Source organism: Pongo abelii, chromosome 2 (assembly GCF_028885655.2).
Source record: "Pongo abelii isolate AG06213 chromosome 2, NHGRI_mPonAbe1-v2.0_pri, whole genome shotgun sequence".
Classification (NCBI taxonomy): Eukaryota; Metazoa; Chordata; class Mammalia; order Primates; family Hominidae; genus Pongo; species Pongo abelii.
The window spans coordinates 206412607-206428435 of record NC_085928.1 but is presented as its reverse complement, the minus strand read 5'-3'; the positions used below and the strand labels follow the sequence as shown (position 1 = coordinate 206428435).

The window sequence follows — 15829 nt, the reverse complement described above, 5'->3', positions numbered from 1 at the left end:
TACAAACAGGCTGAAAGAAAGGATTGAGGTAGTCTCCTAGTGCATGGAGCAAAAAGACGAAGTATTTGATAAACTCCTAGGTACATAAAGGATGTCTAAGGGAACACGCGGACGTGGATTACTCTGGACTCACTGCTGGCTGCACACCCCTGGCCAGCCATGTGGCCTCTGTGGGTTCTGAACGTGTTGATGGCGCCAACCTCCTGGGCTGAAGTGGAAATGGAATGAGTTCTAGGGCATTTGTCTCTTAGATCATTTTAATGTTTCCTGTGTTTTTTCTGTATTGCTCTGTTAGAGTAATGAGAAATGTGATGGTGTTTCTGGCCTCAGGTGTGGATTAATGAGTTCGATCACTCCAAGCCCATCCAGGGGCAACAGAAGAAGCCCTTTGAGGAGCACTGGAGGAAGCACACCCTGTCCTATGTGGACGTCAGCACTGGGAAGGTCAGTGTGGAGCTCGTTCTCACCACAGCCCAGCACCCACACGGCCCCGCCCAGTTCTGCGGGCTGGCCTTGCTGATGGTGAACGGAGAGGAGCAGGCCAGATTTAAATCAACTCCTGACAGATTTGAGGCACCACTGAAAAAGGCACTCTGACAGCAGTCAGGCTTCGGGCTGGAAACAGAATCCAGTGCCTGCAGGTGGTTCAGAGGAGCCTTAAGGAAGGGTTGCTCCATGGTGTGGGCCAGATGGAAGTCACTGGGCAGGAGCAAGTGTCCAAGGCCTGGTGGCAGGGGAAGAGATGATGATTGTGGACCTGGCGAGAAAGTCAGCATCTGTGGGGTGGGGACACAGCCACTACCAGAAACCAGTCCCAAGCCAAGGGAACCCAGAAGAGACCCCTCCCCTCTCCTCCCATGGGCTGGGCCAACTGGAAGTGTCTGCAGGGGAGCTGAGGGGATGTGGTGCAGCCCTTAGCATCCCTTGGGCACTGAGCAAGCAGAGAAGGGCAGAAATGGAGGAGGGGAACCCTGTCTCTACTAAAAATAGAAAAAAATCAGCCAGGTGTAGTGGTGGGCGCCTGTAGTCCCAGCTACTCTGGAGGCTGAAGCGGGAGAATGGCGTGAACCCAGGAGGCGGAGCTTGCAGTGAGCCGAGATTGCGCCACCACACTCCAGCCTGGGCGACTGAGCGAGACTCCGTCTCTAAAAAAAGAAATTGAGGAGGGGGTTGGGGTAAGCAGCATCCTGGGAACAGCCAGCTGAGGGTTTGGTAGGGGAGTTGCAGCCTTGTTCCACACAGGCGCAGTTCACCCGTGTCGCATTTCCGCTGGGCATTGAGATTCAGAAATAACAAAGATAGAAAGCTTTTACCCTGAAGCTTTTCGTATCTTGAAAGAGATAGTCGTATAATCACTTAGCTGTGTCTGTGGAAGTTACCTTTGGACCCTCACTATCATCTAGTGTGTCTGTGACTCAGGCAGTAGGTCATTTTCAGGATTTATCATGAAGACCGTTTCCTGATAGTGTATAGAAATCACACTTCACTCGCTTAGCACAAGTCTATTTTTAATGTTTCCGGGTTCGGGTTTTTTGTTTTGTTTTTGTTTTTCTGAGATAGAGTCTCGTCTCTGTTGCCCAGGCTGAAATGTGGTGGCTCGATCTCGTCTCACTGCAACCTCAACCTCCCCTGGGCTCAGGTGATCCTCCCACCTCAGCCTCCCGGGCACATGCCACCATGCCACCATGCCTGGCTAGTTTTTGTATGTTTGGTAGAGACGGGGTTTTGTTGCGTTGCCCAGGCTAGTCTCAAGTGATCCACGTGTCTTGGCCTCCCCAACAGGCACAAACCAACACGCCCAGCCAGTTTCAGTGATTTTTCGAGAAATACATACTCATTTTAGAAAGTACAAAGAGATTGAAATAAGAGCTCACTAACCAGAGATGACCCATTATGGTTTAAATTTCTTTGTATATGTGCCTACCTTTTCCTGTGTGTGCATATTTAATACACGGCTTGAGTATTCCTTCTCTGAAACCGTTGGGACCAGAAGTGTTTTGGATTTCAGGCTTGTTCAGACTTTGGAATGTTTGCATTATACTTACTGTCTGAGCATCCCTAATCGGAAGATCTGACTCCATAGCACATTTCTTTTGAATGTCATGTTGGTGTTCAGAAAGTTTCAGATTTGGGAGAATTTCAGATGTTTGGATTAGGGATGTTCTACCTATATAAGTATTTACTTTGAAGTAGAGAAACTGGAAGTAGATAATTTAAACATCAAGTGTCTTCATATAGACAAGGGTTCTCCCACTTTACATGATGGGAGCATTTTTGTAAAGCACTGAGAGTCTGGTACAGTGTCATTTTCATTGCTCCGTTCCACTCTACGGATCTGCCGTCATTTACTGTCCCCTGTTGCGCATGTAGATCATTTTTGAATTTGTTATTGGAAAATACTGCAGCAAATACCTTAAAGTTCACATGCTGTAAATCTACTTTTATAGTTAAAATTTTTCAAAAGGAACACAAGAGATGGCTTTTTGTACATTTTTGTGCTTAACTTACCACTGACTCTTCTTTTCAAGGTCACCCTGGAATATAGACCCGTAATCGACAAAACTTTGAATGAGGCTGACTGTGCCACCGTCCCCCCGGCCATTCGCTCCTACTGATGAGACAAGATGCGGTGATGACAGAATCAGCTTTTCTAATTATGTATAATAGCTCATGGATGTGTCCATGTCATAACTGTCTTTATACACTTCTGCACTCTGGGGAAGAAGGAGTACATTGAGGGGAGATTGACACCCGGTGGCCGGGAGCTTGCCAGGAACCCAGTGGCCAGGGAGCGTGGCACTTAGCTTTGTCCCTGCTTCATTCTTGTGACACGATAAAACTGGGCACAGCTCTTAAATAAAATAGAAACAAACAAACTTTCTTTTATTTCCAAATCCATTTAAAATATTTTACTGTTGTGACTTTAGTCATATTTGTTGACCTAAAAATCAAATGTAATTATCTTTGTATTCTGTGACATCAAAATCCAGATATTTTGTTGTAGTTTGTTTTTTTGTTGTTTTGAGACAGGATCGATGTAGTGGTGCAGTCTCAGCTCACTGCAGCGTCAAACTCCTGGGCAGTCAGGTGATCTTTCCAACTCAGCCTTCTGAGTAGTTGGGGCTACAGGTGTGCGCCACCATGCTCAGCTCATTTATTTTGTAATTGTAGGGACAGGGTCTCACTGTGTTGCCTAGGCTGGTCTCAAACTGCTGGGCTGAAGTGATCGTCCCTCCTTGGCCTCCTGAAGTGCTAGAATTATAGGTGTGAACCACCATGCCTGGCCTTGTAGTTTATTTCTAAGTTCAAATTAATGTTGGTGCCTTTCCTCCTTTTTGTTGGCAGATGGTTTACTAGGTGAGTGTGTCCTCGATTATTTAAATCAGGGGTCCCCAATCCCCAGGCCACAGATTGTTACCAGTCCATGGCCTGTTAGGAACCAGGCCACACAGTAGGAGGTGAGCAGCCGGCCAGTGAGCATTAATGTGTGAGCTCCGCCCCCTGCCAGAGCATTACTGTGTGAGCTCCGCCCCCTGCCAGAGCATTACTGTGTGAGCTCCGCCCCCTGCCAGAGCATTACTGTGTGAGCTCCGCCCCCTGACAGAGCATTACTGTGTGAGCTCCGCCCCCTGCCAGAGCATTACTGTGTGAGCTCCGCCCCCTGACAGAGCATTACTGTGTGAGCTCCGCCCCCTGCCAGAGCATTACTGTGTGAGCTCCGCCCCCTGACAGAGCATTACTGTGTGAGCTCCACCCCCTGACAGAGTATTACTGTGTGAGCTCTGTCCCCTGCCAGAGCATTACTGTGTGAGCTCCTCCCCCTGACAGAGTATTACTGTGTGAGCTCCACCCCCTGACAGAGTATTACTGTGTGAGCTCCGCCCCCTGACAGAGTATTACTGTGTGAGCTCTGTCCCCTGCCAGAGCATTACTGTGTGAGCTCCGCCCCCTGTCAGAGCATTACTGTCTGAGCTCCGCTCCCTGTCAGAGCATTACTGTCTGAGCTCCACCTCCTGTCAGAGCATTACTGTGTGAGCTCTGCCCCCTGACAGAGTATTACTGTGTGAGCTCCACCCCCCGTGAGAGCATTACTGTGTGAGCTCCACCTCCTGTCAGAGCATTACTGTGTGAGCTCCGCCCCTGTTACATCATTACTGTCTGAGCTCCGCCCCCTGTCAGAGCATTACTGTGTGAGCCCCGCCCCCATTACATCATTACTGTCTGAGCTCTGCCTCCTGTCAGAGCATTAGTGTGTGAGCTCCGCCCCCTGTCAGATCATTACTGTGTGAGCTCCGCCCCTGTTACATCATTACTGTCTGAGCTCCGCCTCCTGTCAGAGCATTAGTGTGTGAGCTCCGCCCCCTGTCAGATCATTACTGTGTGAGCTCCGCCCCGTGTCAGATAAGTGGTGGCATTAGATTCTCAGGAGTGGAACCCTATTGTGAACTGTGCATGCGAAGGATCTAGGTTATGCCCCACTTAGGAGAATCTAATGCTGATGATCTGAGGTGGAACCGTTTCATCTCCAAACCATCCCCACACTTGTCAGTGGAAAAAGTGTCTTCCATGAAACCAGTCCCTCGTGCCAAAAAGGTTAGGGACCGCCAGTTTAAATAACCAAATGCTGAAAGAACTGGCATAGAAGTAAATGGGCTGCTGCTTTATTTTTAGGCTGTTGTCTTTAGAGAACAATGATAGTTATTTCCAAGTTTGTCATTAGAAAATAATATTAGGTTGGAGCAAACGTAATTGCGGTTTTTGCTATTGCTTTCAATGGTAAAAGCCAGAATTACTTTTGCACCAACTTAATATGATAAATTTGTTCCTTAAAGTGTATTTTTGGTAAGAAAAACCTTTTGTTTTTCCTTCTCTTAATTTTTTTTTTTCTTGGTAGAGACAGAGTCTTGCCATGCTGCCCAGGCTGGACTGCAGTGGTGTGATCTCAGCTCACTGCAACCTCCACCTCCTGGGCTCCAGCAATCTTCCCACCTCAACCTCCCTAGGAGCTGAGACTACAGGTGTGAGCCACCATGCCTGGCTAATTTTTAGAGACAGGGTTTCACCATCTTGCCCAGGCTGGTCTTAAACTCCTGGGCTCAAGGAGTCCTCCTGCCTCAGCCTCCCAGAGTATTGGGATTATAGGTGTGAGCCACTGCCAGAAAAACTTTTCTTAAGACAAGGCAGGGTTTACATTATATTTAGATTTTTTTTTTAATGATGTCTCTTTTGGCAGTGCACAGCCAGAGAACAACACATCACACACAGAAAACAGTTGTGCTCATGTGATGGGGGCCTCAGCACTAGGAAGGAGTGGACTGTTGGCACACGCAGCAGCTTGAATAAATCTGAAAGTCACTACGCTGCATAAGAGAAGCCAAATAAAGTAGAGGCTGTGTACAGAAGGTGTCGAGAATGCCTCCTACGTGACGGAAAGCAGATCCGTGGTTCCCTGCAGACCGGCAGGAGCAGATTCCAAAGGCACGGGAAGAAGCTTGCAGGTAGAATGTGTTCATTACCTTCTGCGCATTACGCCACGAAAAAGCTGGTAATAAAAATGCTAACCAAAAAAAAAAAGTGAAACTAGGATAAAATTACTCAACTGTGTGATGGGTAAACGTGCAGGTTTGCTGTCATGCTTTGTTTGTGAAGCTGTGGGTTACAGGGACTCTCATACGTCACTGTGGAATGCAGAACGTTGCAGCCTCATGGAAGAGGATTTGGCAGCGTCTAACAAAACTACCTGACATTTGCCCTTTGACTCAGCAATTCTAGAACCTGCCTCAAAAAAAACTCTGGCAAAGAAATGAAAGGAGTTTACACACAGAGTTCTTTTCACAGCCTGAATGTGTTTGCAACCAAGTTCTTCACTGTGGCCTTTGTAAAACTGGAAACAATCAAAATGTCCATCAGTAGGGGATTAGGAACATTAATTCGTGCAGTGGGGAACTCAGTACCAGAAGGAGGAATGAGGAAGGCCTATGGATAAGGGGCAGAGTACATATCATATAATGCAAATATATATTTGCTTTTTCTTAAAACAGTACAAAGATAAAAATCTAAAGTGGTTGCTGTGGAGGACAGGGGTCAGTGGTGGAAGTGAGACCGAAATAGACTCTGAAGTAATATCTGGACTTTGAAATTGTAAGTGTTTTACATATTACCAAACTAAGTTTTTAAGATAGTCCCTAAAATTGAAAGAATAGTATCTGAAATGAATGAATCTAAATTCCTTGGATTGCATTCTACAGGCACCAACCCTGAGACCAAAATTTGCAAGGTGGCCCTGAGCAGCAGCTGAAGGGAAGTGGGAGGTGAGAGAGGAAAGAGGCGGAGGCATGGGGTATCCAGGAGCCGGGTCCCACATGGGCAGCTGGGCCTGTGCTCACTGTGGGAGCTGGTGTGTTCCTTCAACAGCCCACGCTGCACAGGTTCAGGATGGTCAATTCCGGGAACCCCTGGCCTGCTCCAGGACGTGTTCCTGCCACCGGAGAAGCCCCTAGGCAGCGTCCCAGGTGCTGGTGGTGTCAGAATGGAGTTTGAGTCTGAGGAGTACGTGGGGCTGGCTGGGCTAGGCAGCATCACGGGTTTCTGCAGCCCAACTGCACATCAGGCTGGTGACGGTCACGCAGCCTATTACTTCGTGTGTTGTCAGAGCATCGCTAGAACACAGCACTTCAAGTGTGCAGATTTAGTGAGCCATAGTCTAAAGACAAATAGAGCCACTAAATCCTAAATTTCAATCAGTCATCTCCTTGTCACTCGTCTTATTGGTATTAATCCTTTGAAATTATGTGGGGTGGCAGTTAAAGCTAATTAATTATGTTAATGGTAAAATGAAGATTTTTCTGGCCACGTGCGGTGGCTCACGCCTGTAATCCCAGCACTTTGGGAGGCCGAGGCGGGCAGATCACCTGAGGCCAGGAGTTTGAGACCAGCCTGGCCAACATGGTGAAACCCCATCTCTATTAAAATTGAAAAATTAGCTGGGCATGGTGGCAGGTGCCTGTAATCCCAGCTATTCGGGAGGCTGAGGCAGGAGAATCGCTTGAATCAGGAGGCGGAGATTGCAGTGAGCCGAGATTGTGCCATGCACTTCAGCCTGGGCAACAGGAACAAAACTCTATGTCAAAAAATAAAACAAGATTTTTCTGAGAAAAAGGTGTAAAACCATATACTAAATTCGAAATAGAAATATAAGCGTGAACTCATTTGTTGTTCTTTTACAGTAGACACATTTCCTAGCTCTGCCCCAGTAGCAGTAGACACATCAAGCACCTAGAAAGTGGTCTCTAATACATGAAAACCATGAATTCATAGTGATGGTTTCAAAGCCAAAACCAACCAAACAAACACGTGTAATTGGTCACTCTTGGAGGTACCCAGGGCACTAACTCCTAACACTGGGAATGGACACTTGAAGGAAGATCAGCGATTATCCTGCCTTCTCTCTACAAATGGCAATTCAGGGAAACCTTGTTGATTAGGGAAAGTTCTTTACGAAGAATTCCTGCAAATAAGTGAGTAAAGAATGACAGTTTAAGAATTGTCCCAGCCTGGCCAACATAGTGAAACCCCATCTCTAAAGATCATAAAAATTAGCCAGGCATGATGGTGGATGCCTGTAATCCCAGTTACTCAGGAGGCTGAGGCAGGAGAGTCGCTTGAACCCGGGAGACGAGGTTGCAGTGGGCTAGGCCCTTTTTCTCGCCTCAGGAGCCGTCGGGGTGGTTCTCCAGGGTGCTTGTTTGGGGAAAGCGGAAACAGACTGCCTGGACCACTGTTAAAATGTCAGCAGCCAAGGAAGAAGCAGCGACCTGGCGTCTGGTCAGGCCAGGTGACCTTTATGGCGGTGCCTTCTGTCCCTGATCGCTTTTCCACTGAATGAATGACCGAAACTGTAGTGACTCATGGCCAGGGAATGGCTTAGTTATCTGAGGGAATATTTTCTTGTTTGTGAGAAAGGGAAACTGGTGCAAATGCGAATTCAGACAGGCCAGGAGGAGAAGGAAGGGAAGGATTGAGGTGGAAAAAGAGAAAGATGATTGTCGTCTTAGGCGAAGACCACACTTGGACGTCAGCTCCTGGGGCACTTCCTTGATTCCCCTGTACTCCTCAGCGGGATGGGAGAGGCGGAGGTTCCAGGAGGGAGCCTTCCAGAGTTGGTGCAGGGTTGACAGGAGATGTTTGTTTTGCTTTTCCTGAAGTTTCGATTGCCAGCTTATTTGGTCTTCTTGATGTTGTAGGGTTGATAAAGACAGGAGTGGAGTGATATCAGACACCGAGCTTTAGCAAGCTGTCTCCAGCGGTGAGTGGGCCAGTGGGACCTGGGCCTCCAGACCAAGAAGCCGCTAGTCTGCCCTGCTCACAGTGGATAACTTTCTTTCTGAAGTTGATTTTCCAAGGACAAAGGAATCATTAGGACAAATTATTATTACTGCTTCATGGTGGAGATGCTTCTGGTTTATTTTGTGGCTACCGCTGTTACTGCTTGGAGTGCCTCACCGAGCCAGCTAACAACTGCGTGCGTGAGCACAGGGAAAGGCTTCTTGAGAAATGAAAACTAGGTTGTAGGTTTAGGAGGGGAATAGGAAGGTTAGCTCTGTACAGCCGAAAGCCTTTTGGTAAGTTGGACGTCCTTGAATTTCCTCGGTGACTGCATCTTGGTGACTTCTCTGAATAGACCTTCGAGGGCACTGGAGGGTGATTGTTGGAGGGCTTGGGAAGCTCAGGCAGCACTTGTGTGGGAACGTGGCTGTTACAGGAACTGCAGAAACTGGGACTGGGTTCCTGGGGAAAGGATTGGGGGTTTTGGAGGCGCTGGCAGGGGAGTTATGGGGAGGTGTTCTTACCAGTGTGCGAATACTTGGCGTTCAGGCAGCGGGAAATCCGGGTCCTTGCGTGTTGTGAGCTCCCTGGAGTTACGTTCTTGCCAGTTTCAGCTCAACTGATCCCCCTCCCCTGAGCTGTCATTGGATACATTTTACTTCATTGAACACCTGACTGCTGCTTTTTCTGTAATCCCTCAGGGGCAGTCATCTTTTCTGATGCTGTGTATAGTTTGCCTTTCCAGATCCGTGCCATTTAAGCTAGAAAAGGGGTCAGTTTTGAGATGTTGTGAAAATGTTGAAAGCCTCCTCGTTATTAGTGGGAAGTATCTGATGTTGCCAGAGACTGAACTGTGGTGCGGGGAGCACTATGGCTGCTAGACACTATCTCACTGCACTGTGGGTGGGGGGTGCTGGATTCAGCCTTACTGCCTAATGATTTGTGAGGATTTGTGTTTTCAGAGTAACATGTTTACCTTATATTATGACATCAGTTCCTAATATGTGACGTGTGGGCCACGGATGCCGGTGTATTATTTCACATGCATTTATATAGATTGTTTTCAGGAAATTCAGAAATTCTGTTATCTCTACACTAGTGATTGTGCTTTCTTGATTTTTCTCTTTTCATTATTCTTAAATTCTCCTTTTTTAATTTGCATCTCAGTTCATTTATGCTCGGGAAGTGCAAGACATGGCTACTAGAAAGAGATGTCAAGAGAACCTGGAATCCAGTAGGCTACAGTTTGGCAAATCTTAGCTTAAAACTTCCTAAATGTTGACCACAGTGGATGCAAATGGCTCCGTGCATCATCTGTTAAATATGGTCAGATGCAAGTGGTTTGTCACCAGGGTGATACGAGCCACACGGAGTGCCCTCCTCAGAGGCCATGTCTCAGAGACGTTTATTTTGAGTGGGTTTCCAGTGAGTGATGCAAGATTTATGATCCATTTTAACAGCCTGCTTTTTATGCATTTGCTGAAATTTTTAGATTTTAGGTTTAGTTTTAGGTTTTCTGTTAAACTTGCTGAACTAGGAGTGGTGGTCAAATACTGGACCTCATTAGCATGATAGCCTGCCCACCTTGGCAGGCTCCACTGGAGTGCTTTGTGGTCTGCCTGGATTCCAGTCCTGGCTCTACCAGTTTTGTGTCCTCGCCGTTACTGGGAGGGAGTATTGAGGAAATGCATGTGAGGTGCTTCCCGTGATTCCTGGCACAGAGCAAGTGCTCAGTAATTGTCAGCTGTGAATATTAGTAGTAGCTGATACACTACTACTGTTGTTGGCTAACAAGCCAGCTCAAAGCTTTGATGGTTTTCCATTACCTGATGACGGTGTTGATGGTTTCCACTTACTGAACACTCACACGCTGGGCTAGGCACTTAACCCAAATCCAAGGTCAGCATTATTGTTTGGGGATGGGGGAGACACCTCCCGCTCTGACTTGTGTGTTTGGGTTCCCGTATTATTTTCACCAGAGGGCGTTAGTCCTGCCCCAGTTCATCTGGTCCTCAAAGCATATATAGCTCTTTAACCATCAGCAAGTGTCAGTCAGAACATAATCTTGATTTCAGCTGCTACTAAATATCTACCAGGAGCCTGCTTGAGAGAGAGAACTGCCTGACAGGTGCCGAGTCCACCATTCCTGAGATATTTTGAAATCAGTGTCTGGCTTAACCCAAGCTGTGTATCGGGACCCTCTCACCGTGGTCCCAATGGAGTCATTTTCTTAGACGCCCCCCTTCACCTTGGGCTCTGAGCCTCCTCTGCCTTTCATCTCTGCAGGATGAAGCCCCACCCGCCCTTCAGGATGCATCTGGCCCCTCCTCTTTATAAAGTGCATGCGGGGCCAGATGCAGTGGCTCACATCTGACCTCCCAACACTTTGGGAGGCTGAGGCAGGGGTATCGCTTGAGCCCAGGAGTTTCAGACCAGCCTGGGCAACATTGTGAGACCCTGTTCCTTGAATTGCCCTGGGAGATTTCCTCAGCTTGTGCTGGAGGCATGTGGTCCCATGAAGCCCGTAGTCACCGTTCACCCTGAGACATGCTGGCTTTGGGGCTCACACGCCTGCTGTGGGGCAGCCCCAGGAGATGGCCACCCTGTTTCTCCTGGAGCTGGAGCTGCGTGTGTTCTCAGCAACTGTGGTGGCTGTTCTGTTTTGTTTGCATCTTATAAACCTTTACCTGATTACATTTTCCTCTTCAATTTAGCTGCTAGAAAACTTAAAGTCAGATTGTTGGCTCACCAGTAATGAGAGTTTAGAGTAGAGGTAAACTTTATGACATAGTCTTAGACTCTTCACTTTCTCCTCAGCCATCATGATTCACATTTACTTTATTTTGCTGTACTGTGAGTGTCTTTGTGTTTCCTGAATTCCTTCTAGGATAAGGCAGGTTGTTAGTAAGCACAGGTTTCTGGTCCATCTCATAGCCTCAGGCAGTGGGCGGTGCTGTCCGTGCTCCCTTTCTGGGTTACCTGTGGTAGGTCTGAAGTTGCAGGGCTGCGATTTGAAGCCTGATTTAGTACACCGTGTTTCTGTCGTGTTCTGTGGTGGTTTGCTCCTCACATGTGAGCATTCACCCTGTGACCCTGTTTTTTTGCACCACACCTCTGCCTGGTGGCATCCTACTGGATGTCTCAGCTGAGCCACTCTGTTCTGAAGGCGCCATTGTCCTCCACCCCTTTGCGTTGGGCTCTGAGCTTCTTCTGCCTTTCATCTCTGAAGGATGAAGCCGCACCCACCCTTCAGGATGCCAGCCTTGGCAACATTGTGAGACCCTGTTTCTACAAAAACTAAACAAGTGTGGTGATGCCTGCCTGTAGTCCCAGCTACTTTGGAGGCTGAGATGGGAAGATCACTTGAGCCTGGGAGGTTGAGGCTGCATTGAGCTGAGACCAAGCCACTGCACTCCAGCCTGGGAGACAGAGGGAAACCATATCTCAAAAAAAAACAAAGAAAGTGGACGCGCGCTGCTCCTGCCATTGGATCATCGCAGCATTTTTCTTTTCTCTGATGTGCGCCTTTTTCCTCACCGTGGGGGCTCATGTTTTCGTAGTTTCCTCTCGCTGCTAGATTGTGAGCTGCGTGAAGGAAGGTTCATAGTTGCGTTGTCTGTACAGGCACACAAAATTTGTCCTTGGATAGACACATATCAATCTGCTTCCTTCTCCTCTCTAAATTTCTTTATTTAAAAAAAAAAATTAGAAATGGAGTCTCACTGTCTTGCCCAGGCTGGTCTCAAACTCCTAGTTTCAAGCGATCCTCCCGCCTCTGCTAATATGAATTATTAGCCTATACTAATATGAATTCCTATACTAATATGATTCAAATTAGTTTGACTTCTATAATGTTCTCCCAGATTGGCTTCTGTTTTGATAGTAGAACTAAATTATTAGGCTATTTGAAGAAATTAATATATTACTGATAGAAATACTGAAGCTACAAAATGGCCTGGTTTGTCACTTCAGTTAAATTTGTGGTTGTGAGTGCTTGTATTCTAGGTGAATCCGCACTGAGATAGTATTTGTGGCTGTACGCTGATTCATTCATTAGATTTCTTTGCAAAGGAGAGTTGCAAAAATTACTGCGGTGAACAGGTATGAAGAAGAAGACTGTTCTCTGCCCTTCTTTTTGCAATAAAATGTTACAAAGTATCTTGAGTTTGATCCCTTTTTGGGTGTTTGGATTTTTTTTAACGTTCACATATTTCTTGGAATTATAAGAAATTAACTTTGTGCTTCTGAAGCAGGTTTGCCTTAATATAACACTGATGTATTTGTAAGGGGCATTTTTAAAGCTGTACTTTAAAAAAATAATAATTGTTACATTCGTTTGAAGGTTTTTTGTTTGTTTGTTTGTTTTTGAGATGGAGGCTCGCTCTGTCACCCAGGCTGGAGTGCAGTGGCATTGATCTTGGCTCACTGTAACCTCTGCATCTGGAGTTCAAGCGATTCTCCTGCCTCAGCCTCCTGAGTAGCCGGGACTACAGGCACCTGCCACACGCCCAGCTAATTTTTTGTATTTTTAGTAGAGACGGGGTTTCACCGTGTTTGCCAGGATGGTCTCAAAGTCCTGACCTCATGATCCACCCAGCTCGGCCTCCCAAAGTGCTGGGATTACAGGCGTGAGCCAGGAAGCCAACATGGTGAAACCCTATCTCTACTAAAAATACAAAATTAACTGGGAATAGTGGTGTGCGCCTGTAATCCCAGCTACTCGGGAGGCTGAGGCATGAGAATCACTTGAACCCAGGAGGCAGAGGTTACAGTGAGCTGAGATAGCGCCACTGCACTCCAGCCTGGGGGACAGTGAGACTCCATCTCAAAAAAAAAAAAAAAAAACATAGAATAACTCTTGTTTAGGTGTTACAAAATCCAGGCCAGACAAATCTAAACTTTAATCTCACACCCAGTTCCTAGATTAGTCCCTTCTCCAGCTCAGGTTCGGCCTAAGCCTCAGGGTTCCTTACTTGGTGGGCATCACCCACTCCCTTCCCCACCTTTGTTCCTGTTTTTCCTCTGCTGGCTCCTCCGGGGTTGGGTGTGTTCAGAGGCAGAGACAGGCTAAAGGTCTTTGGCTGTTAGGTTCTGTTGATGGGTGAGTTCCAGATACTAGCTTTCTCTTGTGGGATATTTCATTTATTTATCTATTAAAAATATTTATTTAGAACACACCATTCATGTGCCAGACCCTGTTCCAGGCACTGGGGATAGGGTGATAAATGAGATCAACAAAAATACCTGCCCACATTAAGCTCCTGTTCTAGGGAAGACAAAAAAGAAAGAAAATACACGTGTCCTTAGTACATTAGAAGGTTCCAAGTACTGTAGAGAAAAATAAAGTAGGTTGGACTCGGTGGCTCACGCCTGTAATCCCAGCACTTTGGGAGGCTGAGTTGGGAGGATTACTTGAGCTCAGGAATTTGAGACCAGCCTGGGCAACATGGCAAATCCTGTCTCTACAAAATAAATAAATAAATAAATAAATAAATAAAATTAACAAAAAAATTAGCTGGGTGTGGTGGCATGCACCTATAGTCCCAGCCACTGGGGAGGCTGAGGAGGGAGAATTGCTTCAGCCCAGGTGGTGAAGGTTGCAGTAAGCCGAGATCGTGCCATTGCACTCCAGCCTGGGTGACAGAGCCAGACCCTGTCTCAAAAAAAAGAAAGAACATGAAAAAAAGAAAGCAGAGATGGGGCAAGCAGGGGAGAGGGCTGGTGCTGGGGTCACAGGGGAGGGGCTGGGGATGCACGGGAGGGGCTGGGGATGCAAGCTTTCCTGACTTCCCACAGTTCTCTGCCCCTCTCCTGTCTCATGGTGCAAGGGCCCCCTGGGGCTTGCGGTGGTTTTGCACCAAGCTAATATCTTGTTCTTCCCAACAGACGGAGGCCCATGGAGGCTTCTCTGTCCTCCACGGGGAACAGCATTGGCCTAAACCTGCAGACACCATTGCAAAGGGAATTGAGGCAAACCCGCTGGTGAAGAATGATTCCAGCGTGGGGACAGAGGCTGACATTTCTTGCGTGGGTGATTTAATGTTGGGCCTCAATTTTTCACTCCCCCCGTAAGAGTATGACATAGCCACAACCTTGCCAGGGCCCAAGGGAGGGTGGATGGACTTATCCATCCCATAGGTGTTGCTCGTGGTTGGGTGACTTTCTTCTGCCAACGAGATTTTCACAGACACGGCACAAGCAGAAACCTGGAATGTGTGGGCACTGCCAGGCCTGCCCTCTAAGGCTCTTGATTTACCCCATGAGATGCGCGTGCCCCAGGGAACGGCGGCTCTGGCTGCATGATGAGAGGTGTGTGGAGCAGACATGGTTCCCATCGTCAGCGTGGAGTCAAGGCCAGACTAGATCAGCCTAAGGCCAGCCACGCCACGGGTGCAGGAGTGAAGAGCAAATGCCAACTGTCCATGGAATTGACTTTCAAAGGGGCGTGTCATATGCCTCATCCCAGCAACAGAGAAGGCATTGCTCTATCAGTCAGTTGGTAAATGATTATTGACAAACCATGTGCTGGGAAGGTGGAGTGATTTGAGTAGATTTGGCCTCTATTCTCATGAAAATCCTTTCTAGAGGGGAAGGCAGATGATGGATGGATAACTATAAATGATTCTAATAGGTTGGTGCAGCAGTCATTAAAAGTAATGGCAAAAAAAAAAAAAAGAAATGGGGAGGAGCCAGTGCTGCAGTTCATTAATAGTAATGGCAAAAACCGCGATGACTTGTGCACCAAGCTAACACAGTAACCACGGGTGTGCAAAATGTGGCGATGGGCGAGTTCCGAGTGCTAGGAGAGCATCTAGCTTCCCGGAGTCAGGAGACGGGGGTTGGCAACCTAACCAAGGTGAAGCCCAAGTGAGGGGTGTGGGCAGGGAGCGATATTTCAGTGGAGACTCCAAGGATGAATGGTATTCAGAGAGTAAACCCCGATAGAGAGGGTGTGTGTCTGTCACAGAGAAGAGCCTGTGCAAAAGCTGGCGGGACAAGAGGACACCGTGTGTTCATCCACCTGAGGGGCGACCAGCAGGCTGGAGCTCAGTGGGTTGAGAGGAGGATGCAGAGCCTGGGAAAGGCACCCTAGGCAGAGAGCACAGCAGGGCAAAGGCCTGGAGTCAGGCCTGAGCCTGTGTGTTTTGAGGAACGGACAGAGGCCTGTCCGGCAGGAAGGGAACAGCACAGGGGAGAGACCTTAGGCCAGAGCTGAGGGCAGGGCAGAGGGCAGGGCTGTGCTGGGCACTGTGGGCTGTGGATGGTGCTGGCATTTAAGAGGGGAGACCATAGACCAGGGCAGAGGGCAGGGCCGTGCTGGGCACTTCGGGCTGTGGATGGGAGCTGGCATTTATGCTCAGGTGATGGGAATATGTGAAAAGATTTTAAGGAGGGGAGTAAGAGTTGGGATGAATGTGTATTCTGGGAGTCTCAACAAAGTAAATTCATAGTTGGAATTTTCATAAGACTTCTGCAAAGGCAGAGAGAAATAAGATCGTGACTA

The 15829-nt window shown here is 47.7% G+C and overlaps 1 pseudogene; it reads left to right on the top strand.

Annotated features, from left to right (window-relative positions):
• The window catches only part of LOC100446843 (succinate dehydrogenase [ubiquinone] flavoprotein subunit, mitochondrial-like), a 43625-nt pseudogene extending 27926 nt beyond the window's left edge, over positions 1–15699 (top strand).
• Positions 15700–15829: the final 130 nt, after the last annotated feature.